Below are 17016 nucleotides of genomic sequence, written 5' to 3'. Positions count from 1 at the left end.
ACAGTCTTTCCAGGCAAGACAGAGGTTCACCTGCACCTCCTCCAACCTCATCTATTGTATCCGCTGCTCTAGATGTCAACTTCTTTACATCGGCGAAACCAAACGCAGGCTCGGCGATCGTTTCGCTCAACACCTTCGCTCAGTCCGCCTTAACCAACCTGATCTCCCGGTGGCTGAGCACTTCAACTCCCCCTCCAACTCCCAGTCTGACCTTTCTGTCATGGGCCTCCTCCAGTGCCATAGTGAGGCCCACCGGAAATTGGAGGAACAGCACCTCATATTTCGCTTGGGCAGCTTACAGCCCAGCGGTATGAACATTGACTTCTCCAACTTTAGATAGTTCCCCTGTCCCTCTCTTCCCCTCCCCCTTCCCAGTTCTCCCTCTATCTTCCTGTCTCCACCTATATCCTTCCTTTGTCCCGCCCCCCTGACATCAGTCTGAAGAAGGGTCTCGACCTGAAACATCACCCATTCCTTCTCTCCTGAGATGCTGCCTGACCTGCTGAGTTACTCTAGCATTTTGTGTATAAATTTCCTTCCATCAGGATCATTAAGCCAATTTTATTACCCTTACCGCCATTTAACTTTAATGGCTAATGACAAGTATGACAAGGGAATTAAAACCTATTACTTACCTGCTGGGTATTCACATGACAATCGATCCCTCTGAGAAACTTCCACCGGGTTCCGACCAACCGTGGAAAACCTGGCGCCGTCTCAACAGACTGCGGACAGGCATGGGGAGGAGCAAATGGAACATGCTGAAGTGGGGATATACTGAAGATGTGGCAGACTGCGAGTGCGGACGGGGCCTCCAGACTATGGAACATCTCCTGAGCTGTGACATGCTGCACGACACATGCACTGTGAAGCTATCTTGCAGAGGCCAACGACGTGGCACTAAAATTTGCTCACTATTGGCAAACAGTCGTGTGATGACACGAATAAATAAAAAAACCTGCTGAGTATGACTCAGCTATTTATTGTGTTCATCGGCAGAGATAATTCGGAATAGCAATACAGTAAACCGTCGTTATTGCGGACCGGGGGGGGGGGGGGGGGGGGGAGGACGGGAATTGTGTCGTTAATATTGAATGTCTATCGTAACAGAGTAAGGTATTATCATTGTATGACAACTGCAATTGTTGCTTAATACATAAAAGGACACAAAGTGCTGGAGTATCTCAGCAGGTCAAACAGCATCTCTGGAGAACATGGATAGGTGGTTGATCTTCTCCTAATTCATATGTTTAGGAAGGAACTGCAGGTGCTGATTTAAACCGAAGATAGACCCACAAAGCTGGAGTAACTCAGTGGGACAGGCAGCATCTCTGGAGAGAAGGAATGGGTGACATTTCGGGTCGAGACCCTTCTTCAGTAATACGTGCTGCCTGTCCCGCTGCGTTACTCCAGCTTTTTGTGCCTAATTCATATGTTTGTATGTAACTGTTGGATGTTTCAGTGAACACAATTGAACACAATTCTCAATCTCTGCTGTTTGGAATGGGGTCAGAGTAATTTCATTTCTAATTGAATAGTCATATTTCCAGTAGTAGAGAAAAGACAGGGAAGTTCAGGCGAGTAAATTGAACCGGTAACAAAAACAGGTTCGGGATCACGATGTAGAGTTATCCAGAGTTATCCTTGATTCTACATTATCCAGCATCCTTTGCTACCAATGCTGGCATCAACCCAACTTTTTTCACGGCTGCTAATTTATGTGTGTTGCAAACAGAGATACTAATTACACTGTTCCGTGCTGCAACAAGCTATACTATCCTGCATGAAGAAAACTTGCATCTTTAGTTTAGTTTAGCTTATTGCCAAGGTACAGTGAAAAGCTTTTGTTGCATGCTAACCAGTCACTGGAAAGACTATACATGATTTGATGGTCTGAAGAAGGGTCTCGATCCAAAACGTCACCCATTCCTTCTCTTCAGAGATGCTGCCTGTCCCGCTGATTTAGTACAGCATTTTGTCTCGATCTTTGGTGTAAACCAACATCTGCAGTTCCTTCCGAAAACATGATTACAATCGAGCGATTCACAATCTACAGATATGCTGTTGGAGTTGAGGTTTAAAAGAGTGGAGTGATTGTCATGCATGTTTTCAGATCCACTTCTGTGACCAGCACACAAAGAATCGCCTGGCTTGGGTCCCATCTCTTGAGGAGATGGTGTGATGAGGCTGCAGCTAGTGGTGGAAGTAGCTGTAGAATTGAAAAATTCCGGCTTAAAAAATAGGGACAGAATATGTAAATGTCAAGATTGTCTACAAGCTCCAATGTTTTCTACTGTGTTGCATTGGGGCATGTAGCAAGATGAGCAGAAGATTGAAGGATAGTTATCCACATGGGGGCAGAAAGCCCTTCATGTAAACTCTGAAGGGAGAGTCCAGTTAAATGCGATGATCAATGCTTGGGATTAAGCTCTATGAACATGTAGCATTATGTGAGTTTAGTGGTCTTACATGCGCTTATCATTGTACATTTTTAGAGATACAGCGCAGAAACAGGCCCTTCGGCCCACCGGGTCCACGCCGCCCAGCGATCCCCGCACACCAACACTATCCTTCACCCACTAGGGACAATTTTTAAAAATTTTTACATTTGCCCAGCCAATTAACCTACATACCTGTACGTCTTTGGAGTGTGGGAGGAAACCGAAGATCTCGGAGAAAACCCACGCAGGTCACGGGGAGAACGTACAAACTCCGTACAGACAGCGCCCGTAGTCAGGATCGAACCTGAGTCTCCGGCGCTGCATTCACTGTAAGGCGGTAACTCTACCGCTGCGCCACCATGCCACATAGAGCAGCACAGCACAGGAACAGGCCATTCGGCCACTATGCCTGTGCTGAACATGATGCTGAGACCAACTCTTAACTGCCTGCATGTGATCCATATCTCTCCATTCCCTGCATATTCATGTGTCTATCCAAAAGTCTCTTAAATACCAACCACTATTGAATCTGCCACAACCACCACCCCCGGCAGCAGGTTCCAAGTACCCACCACTCACTGTGTAAAAAAACTTGCCCTGCACATCTCCTGTAAACTTTGCCCCTCTCACCTTAAAGTTACTCCTCTAATATTTGATACTTCCATCTTGGGAATTAAGTTTCTGATTGTCTACCCCATCTACATCATCAGTCTGAAGAAGGGCCTCGACCCGAAACGTCGCCCATTCCTTCTCTCCTGAGATGCTGCCTGGCCTGCTGAGTTACTCCAGCATTTTGTGAATAAATACCATCTAGATACATGGACAGTTTATTCCCAGCTGTTATCAGGCAACTGAACCATCAAATCACTAACTAGAGAGCGGTCTTGTCTCATCATCTACCTCATTGGAGACCCTCGAACTATCTTTAATTGGACTTTACGGGACTTAATTGTGCACTAAACGTTTCCCCTTTATCCTGTATCTGTACAGGGTGGATGGCTTGATTGTAATCATCTTTCCGCTGACTGGATAAGAAGGTTTGCAGCTGGAGTTGGGGTCTAGAATGCTTTGCTGGAAAATTTGGGTTTGCTGGAATATTTGGTACCCTACTATTTAACACATACAAAAGTGAAATAGAACCACCAAACATAATACAAAGCACTGGAGGAACTCAGCGCATCAGGCAGTAGGTGTGAAGGGAAGGGTCAGACAACATTTCAGTTTGGGGCCTTTCTTTAGACTGAACTAGAAGTCTGCAGGGAGGAACTGCAGATGCTGGTTTAAACCGAAGTCAGACCCAAAAGGCTGGAGTAACTCAGCGGGTCAGGCAGCATCTCTGGAGAGAAGGCATAGGTGAAGTTTCGGGTCGAGACCCTTCTTCAAATAGAAGTGTAATAACAGGAGCAACATTCATTAGTTCAAAAAATTGCTCGTCCAGCAATACTGAAGTCCCAAGGCTGCCAGATCATAAGAGTTTTGGTCATTTGATACAATTCCTTTTCTATTGTAGGACAAGTTGTTGAATGACTGGCGGTAGTGGGGGCTGTCTGGTGAGGCATAGGTGGCCTGCATGCTTTTAGCCTTATGAAGGAGGCTTTCCATCATCAGATCCACCAGTGCTGAGGTTGCAGCCAGGGACAGGCTGAAGGAATAGAGATGATGGTATTTCCATATTTAACCTCTGTCCGTCCCCTCCGTCCCCACCACCTACCCACTTCCACCTATATTGCTTCCTCTGGCTTTACATTTCAGTCCTCTCCTCTCCTCATCTGACACCCATCTTCCAATTAAAAGCCCACCTCACCTGTATCCACCTATCACCTATCCCAACCCCCCCTCCCGCCCATCTCCTTTGCTCCAGAGATGCAGCCTGACCCACTGAGCCCTCCAGCCGTTTGTGTTCTATGCAAGATTCCAGCATCTGCAGTTCCTTGTGTCTTCATAATTAACCATCCTTCCCTCATCCTACTTCTCCTCTCATTTCACAATCTGATTCATAAACTGCAGATTCTGCTTACCCTGCTTTCAACTTCACTCCTTTTCCCCTTCTATAGTTGTGCGTTTCTCCTTTCAATGGGCCGAGGTGGCAAAACGAACACAGCGGTGGAACAGCAACAGATTAAAGGTCCTTTGCTGCCTGTTTGCTGGTAGGGAATATTTCTGCATGTGCCCTGAAATGAGTAGATATCAGGTATCTTTCCTAGGCTTCTTTTCTTCTTTTCTTCTTTTCTTCTTTTCTTCTCCCCTCCCTCCCTCCCTCCCTCCCTCCCTCCCTCCCTCCCTCCCTCCCTCCCTCCCTCCCTCCCTCCCTCCCTCCCTCCCTCCCTCCCTCCCTCCCTCCCTCCCTCCCTCCCTCCCTCCCTCCCTCCCTCCCTCCCTCCCTCCCTCCCTCCCTCCCTCCCTCCCTCCCTCCCTCCCTCCCTCCCTCCCTCCCTCCCTCCCTCCCTCCCTCCCTCCCTCCCTCCCTCCCTCCCTCCCTCCCTCCCTCCCTCCCTCCCTCCCTCCCTCCCTCCCTCCTTCTCCCTCCCTCCCCCCTCCCTCCCTCCCCCTCTCCCTCCCCCTCTCTCTCTCTCTCTCTCTCTCTCTCTCTCTCTCTCTCTCTCTCTCTCTCTCTCTCTCTCTCTCTCTCTCTCTCTCCCTCTCCCCCTCTCTCTCCCCCTCTCTCTCCCCCTCTCTCTCTCTCTCCCTCTCTCTCTCCCTCTCCCTCTCCCTCTCTCTCTCTCTCCCTCTCCTCTCCCTCTCTCTCTCTCCCTCTCTACCTCTCTCCCTCTCTCCCTCTCTCCCTCTCTCCCTCTCTCTCTCCCCCTCTCCCTCTCTCTCTCCCTATGTGTGTGCATGCGCGTGTGTGTGTGCACATGTGCGTGTGAAAACATAGAACAGCACAAGAACAAGCTCTATGGCCATTGTTGTGCTGAAAATGATGCCAATATCAACTCCAATCTGCCTGCACATAATCCATATACCACTGTGCATAAACATGTGCCGATGCCTCGCATCTGCCTCAAGCACCATCCTCAGGAGCACGCTCCAGACGCTCACCATCCTCTGTGTAAAAACTCTTACCCTGCTTGTGTATGTGTTTGTGTGCGCGCGCTAACAGTGTAGGAGAGTTACATTCAGTCACCGCTGAGAGGCAACAAATAAAAATGAGGTTCATATAATTTAGCTTGTGAAATGATTAAATAGTTTGTACAATAATTGGCTACACTTGAGAACCAGTCCTGAAATTCATAGAAACATAGAAAAAATAGGTGTAGGAGTAGACCATTCGGCCCTTCAAGCCGGAAATTCGACTTGCAAAGAGGTGGGCAGGGCTATTTTGAACTTAACAACTATCCAATAAAACACGTGAAATAGTTAGAGCAAGCTGAAGGGGATGAGTAGAGTGACGCAGTTCATCAATTGTACGTTCATTTGCAAATGCATGTGGAGCTGAATTAAACTAAGATGACTAAAGTCAGGATCATGAGTACTGATTTACATGATGCACTGTCTATGGTTGCACATCAGTTAGACATTTTGAGACGGCAAACTCCTTTCCGTTGCAACGTATATCACAGTTTTTATACAAATCTTACAAAGTGATGTGCACATAGCCTACAGCTGTGTGCAAGATGGGGAAATCCATCAATCCTTGCACAGTTGCATTCTCGCGCTGCCTATTCCTCTCTGCCAAGGGAGAACAGAAACATAGTCAGCTCTTTTTGAATAGAACATGCCAGTCACCTTTGTGCAACAATGGATGGAAAAACACCACCACATTGCAAATACCCCAGTAGCTCCAGCTCTCAGCCCGGGAGAACACAGAAGTTCATGACCACAGTCACCTTGACATTCATAGCAATGCTGCACTTCATTCACAGCTTGTAGTTGCAGTTGGAGCAATAGAAAATAGACAATAGGTGCAGGAGTAGGCCATTCGGCCCTTCGAGCCAGCACCACCATTCAATGTGATCATGGCTGATCATTCTCAATCAGTACCCTGTTCCTGCCTTCTCTCCATACCCCCTGACTCCGCTATCCTTAAGAGCTTTATCTAGCTCTCTCTTGAATGCATTCAGAGAATTGGCCTCCACTACAGGTGGCAGATTTCAGAGAGGTTGTCCTTTCTGAACTGCAGATGTCTGACATATTGTTCCTTGATGACATTCAGGTAGGAGAAGTATTCCCTGAACAGTCTGGACTTAAATAGCTTCCTGCTGAGAACCTCTTATCCCCCTGCACCTCCCTCTTCTGGTAGCGTGTTGTGTTCTGCATGCTCTCTCTCAGTTATGCTGGATTCCTAAGGGACCAAAGAAGCCTTGAAGTAAGGACAAAGTCCTTCAGAACTTGCCAGCACCTCTCCCTGTAGACTATAACAACTTTCAAGAATGTCAAAAAGCTCTGAACACATACAATCATAGCAACAGCCAATGGAAATCCATCAACGTCTAAGCTGAAAGAAGTTGATGATCTATTTAAATGCCATTGATGGGGTTCATTCTGGCTGCTGAACAAGTGTTGCCCTAATCAGCATCAATGGTGCTGAAGTATAAATGGTTGTGAGATTGGTGTAAATATTACCAATGATCTGTCATGGACCAACCACACTGAAGTAACAGCCAAGAAGGCACACCAATGCCATTGCTTCCTCAGGTCTCAGGCAATTCGGCATTTCTCCACTGACTCTTTTATGGGGAGAGGGCTGGAGAATGGGGTTGAGAGGGAAAGTTTGATCAACCATGATTGAATAGCGGAGCAGACATGATGGGCTGAATTGCCTAATTCTGCTCCTATCTAATGAATTTATGAACATAGTGGATATTGAATGTCTCTGGAACTGTTAGGCTACAATGCTGAGAACTACATTCTGCACTCGATGCCTTTCCCTTTACTCTACAGTACATCTCTGTCTTTTTGCACCTGCTTTAATCCTCTACTTTTTCTTGCTTCTTCTAATTCCCCTGATCAAAATATTTTTAGCATTATATTTTAGCTGCCACCTGTGTGTCCATTCCAACAGCTTGTCTGGTTTCTTCATAAGTCTATATTTATTACCTTCACAATTCACTATTCCCCCAAGTATTGTCACCTGCAGATTTAGAAAATGTGCCTGAACAATGAAGTACAGGCCAATAAGAGCCAACAAGCCACTTGTGAAGGAGAACAATGCTCCTGGGGCACTCCACAGTATATTTCCCTCTCATCAGCGGAACAACACTTCACTACTACTTTCAGTTTCCTGTGATTTAGCAGTGTGCTATCCAAGCTGCTACAGACGGTTTTATTGTGGTCTTCAATACATTGACATGTGCTTTATGTGGCACTTCATCAAATACCCTTTGGAAGTTCGTATATACTTCAACTGCATTTCCTTCATCGATCTTCTTTCTGTTACTATCGAATTAGTTAGGCATGATTTATTTTAATAAATCCATGCAGACTTTTTCTAATCAATCCACACTTGTCCAAATAACTACTAATTCTGCCCCTGATTATTGTAGACAATAGGCAATAGACAATAGGTGCAGGAGTAGGCCATTCAACCCTTCGAGCCAGCACCGCCATTCAATGTGATCATGGCTGATCATTCACAATCAGTACCCCGTTCCTGCCTTCTCCCCATATCCCTTGACTCCGCTATCTTTAAGAGCTCTATCTACCTCTCTCTTGAAAGCATCCAGAGAATTGGCCTTCTGAGGCAGAAAATTTGAATTTTTATTAGAGTATTTAGAACCTTTTCCACCACTCAAATTAAACCCACTGATCTCTGGTTATTGGGTTTATTCAGACATTCGTTTTGAACAAGTGTGTAACATTTGCAGTCGTCCAGTCCTCAGATATCATCTACAGAGTTTACAGCCATAATCTCCTTCACTTCCCAGCAACCCATCTGGGTTTGAGAGGAATAGATCGGGTAGATGCACAGAGTCTCTTGCAGGTGAATCGGTGACCAGAGGACATAGGTTTAAGGTGACGGGGAAACAAATCATAGGAATCTGAGGGGTAACTTTTTCACACAAAGGGTGGTGGGTGGTGGGAACAAGATGCCAGAGGAGGTACAGTGAAATTTGAGTTACCATACAGCCATACTAAGTAAAAAGCAACAAGACACACAACCACATAAAATGAAATTTAACGTAAACATCCACCACAGCGGATTCCACATTCCTCACTGTGATGGAAGGTAATAAAGTTCAATCAACTTCCTCTTTGTTCACCCGCGGTCAGGGCTGTTGAACCATCCGCAGTCGCCGCTGCCGACTGTCCGAGGCCCTCACGTCGGGATGACCGAAACTCCGGTGTCGGGACGGTTTGGAACATTCTCGACGGATTGGAGCATTGGAGCTCCCGAGTCGGCCTCTTCTTACCAGAGACAGTGGGGCTTCACGGTGTTAAAGTGCACAGGCTCCGCGGTCGGAGCTCTCCTCGGCAAAGAATCACAGCTCCCGATGTTAAAGTCCGCGTCGCGCCCACTGGTTGAAGCGCCAGGCCGGTCTCCAGGAAAGGCCGCACCACTCCATGATGTTAGGCCGCAGAGGGGACGGAGATACGATGTGGAGAAAAATCGCATCTCCGTTGAGGTAAGAGATTGAAAAGAAAGTCCCCCAATTCCCCCCACCACCCACATAAAACAAACCAAGAAACACTAAAACAAACTTTAACACATACTTAAAGTAATAAAAACAGTAGAAACGACAGACAGACTGCTGGCGAGGAAGCCACTACGGTGGTGCCACCCGTTGAGGCTGGGTCTAACCAAACGTTTAAGAAACTGTTGGACAGGTACATGGATAGGACAGGTTTGGACAGATATGGACCAAACGCAGGCAGGTGAGACTAGTGTAGCTGGGACATATTGGCCGGTGTGGATAAGTTGGCCGAAGGGTCTGTTTCCAGACTGTGGGCCAGTTGGATTATGCAGCCTATGTTCAATTCTGGTTGCCCCATTACAGGAAGGTGGAAGAAGATGAGGAGAGGGCGCAGAAGAGATTTATCAGGATGCTGTAAGAAAAAAATGCAGATGCTGGTTTACTCCGAAGATAGACACAAAATGCTGGAGTAACTCAGCTCGGCAGCATCTCTGGAGAAAAGAAATAGGTGATGTGAAGGGTTTCGACCTGAAACATCACCTTTTCCTTTTCCTTTTCCCCAGAGATGCTGCCTGGCCCGCTGAGTTACTCCAGCTTGTATGTCTATCTTTACTAGAATGTTGACTGGATTAGCGGGTATTAGCAAAAAGTGAGATCTGGACAAACTCTGGAATGCCGGAGGTTGAACGAAAACCTGATAGAAGTATATAAAATTATGAGTGGCAGAGGTAGGGTCGAGAGTCAAAACTTTTTTCCCCAGGTGGAAATTGCAAAGATTAGAAAGCATAGATTTAAGGAGAAAGGTGAAAGGGTAATGTTTAAAGGAGATGTGCGGGACAAGTTTTTTTACGCAGAGTGGTGGGTGTCTGGAATGCGCTGCCAGGGGGGATGGTGGAGGCAGCTAATAACGGAGTGTTTAAGAGGCTTTTAGAAAGGCACATGGATATGCAGGGAATGGAGGGATATTGATCATTTGCTTGCAGAAGAGATTAGTTTATCTTGGCATCATGTTTGGTGCAGACATTGAAGCATTAACATGGGTTCTTTTTCCACAGATGCTACCTGACCTGTTGTGTGTTTCTAGTATTTTCAGTTCTTAAATTGTGTATTAAGTTTGCTTTTTTATGACCAACAACTATCAAATTAGTTGAAAGATAGTTTCGCAATAGAAATTCCTTCGCAGGAAGGAACTGCAGATGCTGGATTAAACCGAAGATAGACACAAAAAGCTGAAGTAACTCGGCGGGACAGGCAGCATCTATGGAGAGAAGGAATGGGTGACGTTTGGGGTCGATACCCTCTTCAGACTGGTTAGAGATAAGGGAAATGAGAGATATAGACGATGATGTAGAGAGATAAAGAACAATGAATGAAAGATATGCAAAAAAGTAACGATGATAAAGGAAACAGACCATTGTTAGCTGTTTGTACGGTGAAAACGAGAAGCTGGTGCGACTTGGGTGGGGGAGGGATAGAGAGAGAGGGAATGCCGGGGCTACCTGAAGTGAGAGAAATCAATATTCATACCACTAGGCTGTAAGCTGCCCAAGCGAAATATGAGGTGCTATTCCTCCAACTTGTGTTTAGCCTCACTCTGACAATGGAGGAGACCTAGGACAGAAAGGTCTGTGTAAGAATGGGAAGAATCAAAGTGTCTGCCAACCGGGAGATCAGGTAAGTTCAGGTGGGCTGAGCGAAGGTGTTCCGCGAAACGATCGCCCAGTCTACGTTTGGTCTCGCCGATGTATAAGAGTCCACAGCTTGAACAACGGATGCAGTAGATGAGGTTGAAAGAGGTGCAAGTGAACCTCTGCCTTATGTGTTGTATGTGACAGCTGATGGGGTGGAAGGTCAGGACTAGGGGGCAATAGCAATGTTTAATACAGTATAGCAACTAGAGTATTAAACAAATGCGCATTTAATGCTGTTAAAAATACTATATTATTTGGAGAAATGCTATGAAATAAGTGGATACTGTCTACTTAATGTTATTAAATAAATGGATACTATGATTTTATTGGATGAAATCTGAATGTAGCAATAAACAAGGTAATATTATCTTATATCTACTTAAATGATAAAAATCTTTAAATTTAATTATCTACTCTCTGGATTGGCTTTCGCAAATATGCTTTAAAATAATTTCCTAATGCAATCTATCTTTTAACATGAATAAATGTTCATCCTGAAGGCACTTTGTAGGTTTATTATCTTTGAATCCGGATGATATGGTTCTGGATTCTTACAAATAAAATTTGTGGCATGATTTGTGCTCTGTTATGGACAAGTTATTTCAAACAAAAGTTAGTGAAGCGTTTTGCCTGATTCGGAGATGGGGCATTTAAATCCTGCACCAGCGTGCAAGACTCTTATCTGCGCATTGCATTCAGTTTTAGAAGTGCTTGATCAAATAATGCCACCTCTTCATTCATCACTATACCTATGCTGGTATGGCATTTCACCATTCCACCGACCGTCAAAATCACTTCGGAATCCCATCAATCACTCCTGATTTACACAAGCCCCCACATTTTTATACAACCTCCCTCAATCACATTAGGTCAACCCTGCTTCCTGCTTGCAGCCAAGCAACAGGGAATTCAGAAGGCTACTGAGAAACATTTCCCCAAATAAATTGAGGTCCCTACAATTAAACTCCAGCATGAAAACTGCCTGGCAAGCCATCAAATGTAATCATGAGGATAATAAACTGATTAAGGCAAACAGTTAAGAATAAGGCTGTGACGCTTAACTACATCATAATTTAATCCAGTGCAGTAGAATGTAATTTTACCCTCAAAGATTACGGGAACAAATTAGAGAAATTTAAGCAAGATTACAGAAAGCTAGCTTTCCATTAATTTTAGCATGATCACACAACTGCAGTCTTAAAGACGATTGAATAATAAATGAGTTTTCAATATATTAGGGCTGAATAGTAAAATAATAAAATACCTAATGAAACTTAATGTGTCCAATATGTCTTAAGTTTACTAGTATTTTATACCCCAAGGCTGCAGCGTACTTGAGTAAAATATATCAGAAAATGTAAGTAGTTTCAATATGTTCCCTGGTTATTTTTCACTTGCATGGTGAGTACATTGTGAGCTAATTCAAGTCTGCCAAGGCAAATGAAATGAATGCCTGTGGTGTATGTGCACTGAGCATTAGGAACATAACATTATGAAATACGAGCATTGCAACACGGAAAATACTAACATGTCCACAAATTATCATTGCCTAGATTTACCTCTCGGGCCATTAAACACAGGTTGAACGAAATTCAAAGTGTAAAATCTGAATGGAACCAGTTAAATTCCATAATTTAACCCAATTGACTCCCCTGCCATTACAAAACTTAAATGTTTTCCCCACTGTCAAGAAAGATTCAACTGGAACTAGGTGGCTAACAGATACCATACATAATGGAGAGTGGACACATTTTGTCTATAAATACTAACAGCTCAAGTTAATCTTAGCACAAATACTAACAGCTTGTACAGGTTTTCCACAAGCTGAATGTGGTCCAGAGATTATGGTGCATCCCATGTTAAATCCAGATACAAAAACATCTGTGCTGCCTGTTTTAAAAAGACTGGCCACAGCTACAAAGACCATACAGCCTGTTCCATCTCACTTGCTTGGAAAAGGTCACACAAAACATTATCAGAATGAGTGTGTACAATTGAGAATGCATGTTTCATGCAATCCCAATATAACATTTTGCTTTGTATTTTTTTGCTTATTTGTCAAACTAACTTATTTTAGTAGAAAATGAATATATGACGTTTCGGATCGAGACCGTTCTTCACACTGAGATTTTTGGGGAAACTGTCATCCTGATGCGTTTCACTGTCTGTATAATTCATTATCACCCACCCCATAGCCAACAATGGACCATTGTGGGCTCCACCTTTCCTTGATCATCATTGCTTTTTGCAAGTCTTCCATTCATTTGTATTACGTGCAGTCTAGAAATATCTCATTTCCCTTTCTGCTGACGATATTTAATATTCATGGAATTTGACTTTTACGCAGATATATAATAAATCTGAGCAATGGCTGCTGAAAAGATATTCTGGTTGCTTGTTTAATACTATTACAAAAAGTGAAAACAAGTTTTGAAAGTTAACATTCTGTGTGCAATTATACATGGAATTTAATATACAAGCTTTTTATGTACATCATGGAATGATTAGCAAGTTTGCAGATGACACAAAAGTGGGTGGAATTGTAGATAGTGATGATTGTTGTCGAATAATGCAGCAGGACCTTGATCGGTTGGGCAGATGGGCTAAGGAATGGTTGATGGAATTTAATACGGAGAAGTATGAGGAGTTGCATTTTGTAAAGTCTAACATGGGCAGGACATACACAGTGAATGGTTGGGCTCTGGGGGGGTGTTGTAGAACAGAGGGATCGAGGAGTACAAGTACATAGTTCCTTGAAAGTGGCGGCGCAGGTAGATAAGCTAATCAAGAAGGCTTTTGGCTCATGGGCCTTCATCAGTCAGAGTATTGAGTATAGAGGTTGGGAGGTCATGCTGTGGTTTTTTAAGACATTGGTGAGCAACATTTAGAATATTGTGTTCAGTTTTGGGCATCATGTTATAGGAAAGATGTTGTCAAGCTGGAAAGGGTGCAGAGAAGATTAACGAGGATGTTGCCAGGACTTTATCATTCGCCCAGAGTAGGAGAGTTCAGAACCGGAGGACATAGGCTTAAGGTGAGGGAGGAAAGATTTAATAGGAACCTGACGGGGAACTTTTTTACACAAATGGTGGTGGGTGTATGGAATGAGCTGCTGAAGGAGGTTAGTTGAGGCAAGTAGTATCGCAACGTTCAAGAAACAGATAGGTAAATGGATAGGATAGGCTTAGAGGGATATGGTCCAAATGCAGGTAGGTGGGACTAGTGTAGATGGGGTATGTTAGGCTGCGTAGGCAACTTGGGCTTGACTCCAAGAGCTTTTCTGAATAATATTATACTCTTAATAATACTGGCACTGAGTTTAATAAAGTTATTTTTAAATAGATTTATGTGAGTTACATTAACAGATGAGAGCCCTTGCTGTATAAAAATATTATAAAACCACTGCATTTATTCTGCCTCTGGGTATTCTTTTCCCACAAAGTGCCAGCAACATGACGAGCTATTCCAAAATCTCTCAGTAAATAAAAGCAAACTCTCTATATTTAGGTTTCCAGAATTTATCTAGGGCTATCGATGTAACATCGAAATGGGAACCCCCCAACAGTTTCATTTAATTTTGACGAGGTAAGGAAAAAATTGATTATCAAATCCATGTGGGTGGCATGGTGACGCAGTGGTAGAGTTGCTGTCTTCCATTGCAGGAGACCCCGGTTCCATCTTAACTATGGGTGCTTGTCTGTACAGATTTTTTATGTTCTCCCCGTGACCTGCATGAATTTTCCCCCGGTGCTTCGGTTTCCTCACACACTCCAAAGACGTACAGGTTTGTAGGCTAATTGGCTTGGTATAAATGTAATTTGTCCCTCGTTTATGTATTATAGTGTAAATGTGCGGGGATTGCTGGTTGGCGCGGACTCAGTGGACCGAAGGGCCTGTTTCCGCACTGTATCTCGAAACTAAACTAAACTGAACTAAATCCATTGCTGACAAACTCGGAGGTTTGTTATCATCTCAGACGGTGGTTCAGTCAGTGTTGGCTCCTCGAGGCTCAGACACTGAGACATCTCTGGCACCTCTGAAAATCAGCCAGCATTCTTAAAAACTTGAACTGGCCCTGAAAGGCTTCTGGGTTTCTAGTATCATGTTGGAGGTTCTGCTCCATACAGTGGGCAGGTGGAGGAACATTCTCTTCTACCCTGGAAACTTGGAGTTCTCCCAGTTGCAGATCTGGGAGGAGGTGTAAAATGGACACAGAGCATAGTCGTAAACCTAATTCCCATGGCATGGCTGCAATGCCAGAGTAAGTTCAACAACCTTATCAGAGTTAGACACAACATGCTGCAGTAACTCAACTGGCCAGGCAACATTTTGTGCCGATCTCCAGTGTTAACCAGCAGCTGCATTTCCCTACTGCACATTAAGCCTTACCAGCGTTTTCTTTTTCGCTTCTCTTCTCGCTGCTCACAGCTACACCACCTCGGCAGGCACATTATTTACAATGCTCCTTTCCTCACTCACCTTCACTTGTCCACTGAATCAATTCTCTACACCTTCACATTCATCATCTCACTGACCCGACACTTTCACTACCAGCTATTGCACAGTGACAGCTCATCCCCTGAAAGCTTCACGAGAATCTCACTGATATTTTCACATCTTTCCCACACAAGAAGATCTCACCAGGAAACTGCAAACAGCTGGAGGAACTCAACAAGCTAGGCAGCAAAACAGACACACTCAGCGGGTCAGGCAGCATCTCTGGAGAACGGGGAAAACAAGAAATTGCAGAGAATTATGGACGCAGCCCGGACCATCACACAAACCAACCTCCTTTCCATTGACTCCATATGCCTCAGCAAGGCCAGCAGCAAAATCAAGGATGAGTCACATCCTGGCCACTCCCTCTTCTCCCCTCTCCCATTGGGCAAAAGGTATAGAAGTATGAAAACACACACCACCAGATTCAGGGACAGTTTCTTCCCAGTTGTTATTAGGCAACTGAATCATCCTATCAACAATTAGAGAGCCGTCCTGAACTACTATCTAGCTCCTTGGAGACCCTCAGACTATCTTTGATTAGACTTTACTGGCTCTATCTTGCACTAAATGTTATTCATATTATTTCCCTTGTCATGTATCTGTACACTGTGGGTGGCACGATTGTAATCACGCATTGTCTTTCCGCTGATTGGTTAGCATGCGACAAAAGCTTTTCACTGTACCTCGGTACGCATGACAACAAACTAAACTAAACTAAACATTCTCCAGTCATACAGCATCTATGGAGGGTAGTGGTTGGACAATAATTCGGGTGATTCACCATGATCACATTGAATGATTCAGCCATGATCACATTGAATACATTGAATGATCACATTGAATGGCCTACTCCTGCACCCATTGTCTATTGTCTATAGTCAGGACTCTTCAGACTGACGAAGGGTCCCGACCCAAAACATCATCTCTCAAGTTCCTTCCACAGATGCTGCCTAACCTGCCCTTCCTCCAGCAGTTTGTATTTTTCTCAGGATTCCAGCATCTGCAGTTTCTTGTACCTCTTACCATCTTACCAGAAAGATGTTGTGTGAGGAGCAAACAAGAAATGCAGAAGTTCTCGTTCCTGAGAGCAGAGTGGAGCGCAGCTTAGCAATGCAGCTGGTAGAGTTGCTGCCTCACGGCACCAGAGACCTGGGTTAGAAACATAGAAAATAGGTGCAGGAGGAGGCCATTCGGCCCTTTGAGCCAGTTCATTGTGATCATGGCTGATCATCCACAATCAGTAACCTGTGCCTGTCTTCTCCCCATAACCCTTGTTTCCACTAGCCCCTAGTGTTCAATCCTGACTTTGGGTTCTGTGTGGCCTTTGCATGATCTTCTTGTGACATTGGGGGCTTCCTCCAGGTGCTCTATGGCCCAACTCCCAAAGCTGTGTGGATTTGATAGGTTAAATGACCAAATTGTAATTTGCCACAGCTAGCACGTGAGCGGTAGAATCGGGGGCGTTTTGATAAAGATATGGAAAAAATAAGAATGTTATGGGATTAATGCATGATTAGTGTGAATGGGTTGGTGACGTTTGATGCAAACTCTGTGGGTTGAAGGGCTAGTTTCTTTACTCCATCTCACTGTAAATCCAAGATGATAGGACTGGGCAGTGAGAGCATTGAGAAGGAAAATGACACAAAACAGACAACATCATTCATCATTCAACCTCACACTTGCGTTTTCACATCCACTAAAAGGAGATACATAAACCTTGGAGAATAGACTCAAGGAATATTCCCCAAGCCCAACATTGATCAGGTCTAGGTCCATAAAGCTATTCCTTTGATCAAAATTGTCCTGGAGCCG

At 44.5% G+C, this 17016-nt stretch overlaps 1 protein-coding gene across 16 annotated transcripts in view; it reads right to left on the bottom strand.

The window, feature by feature from the left end:
• Positions 1-17016, bottom strand: part of eya4 (EYA transcriptional coactivator and phosphatase 4) — a 396477-nt gene that overhangs the window by 303336 nt on the left and 76125 nt on the right. Inside the window, exon 1 of one of the 16 annotated variants that reach the window (XM_078399778.1) lies at positions 636-703. The exons of the other annotated variants lie outside the window; for them this stretch is intronic. The gene's annotated coding sequence lies outside the window, so the exon portion shown is untranslated. Of the gene's footprint in view, positions 1-635; positions 704-17016 lie in introns of those variants that run through there. 16 annotated transcript variants of the gene reach the window in all.

This window comes from Rhinoraja longicauda, chromosome 5 (genome assembly GCF_053455715.1).
Source record: "Rhinoraja longicauda isolate Sanriku21f chromosome 5, sRhiLon1.1, whole genome shotgun sequence".
Classification (NCBI taxonomy): Eukaryota; Metazoa; Chordata; class Chondrichthyes; order Rajiformes; family Arhynchobatidae; genus Rhinoraja; species Rhinoraja longicauda.
Note: the sequence above shows the minus strand (reverse complement) of the source record. Positions and strands in the feature narration are given on the sequence as shown.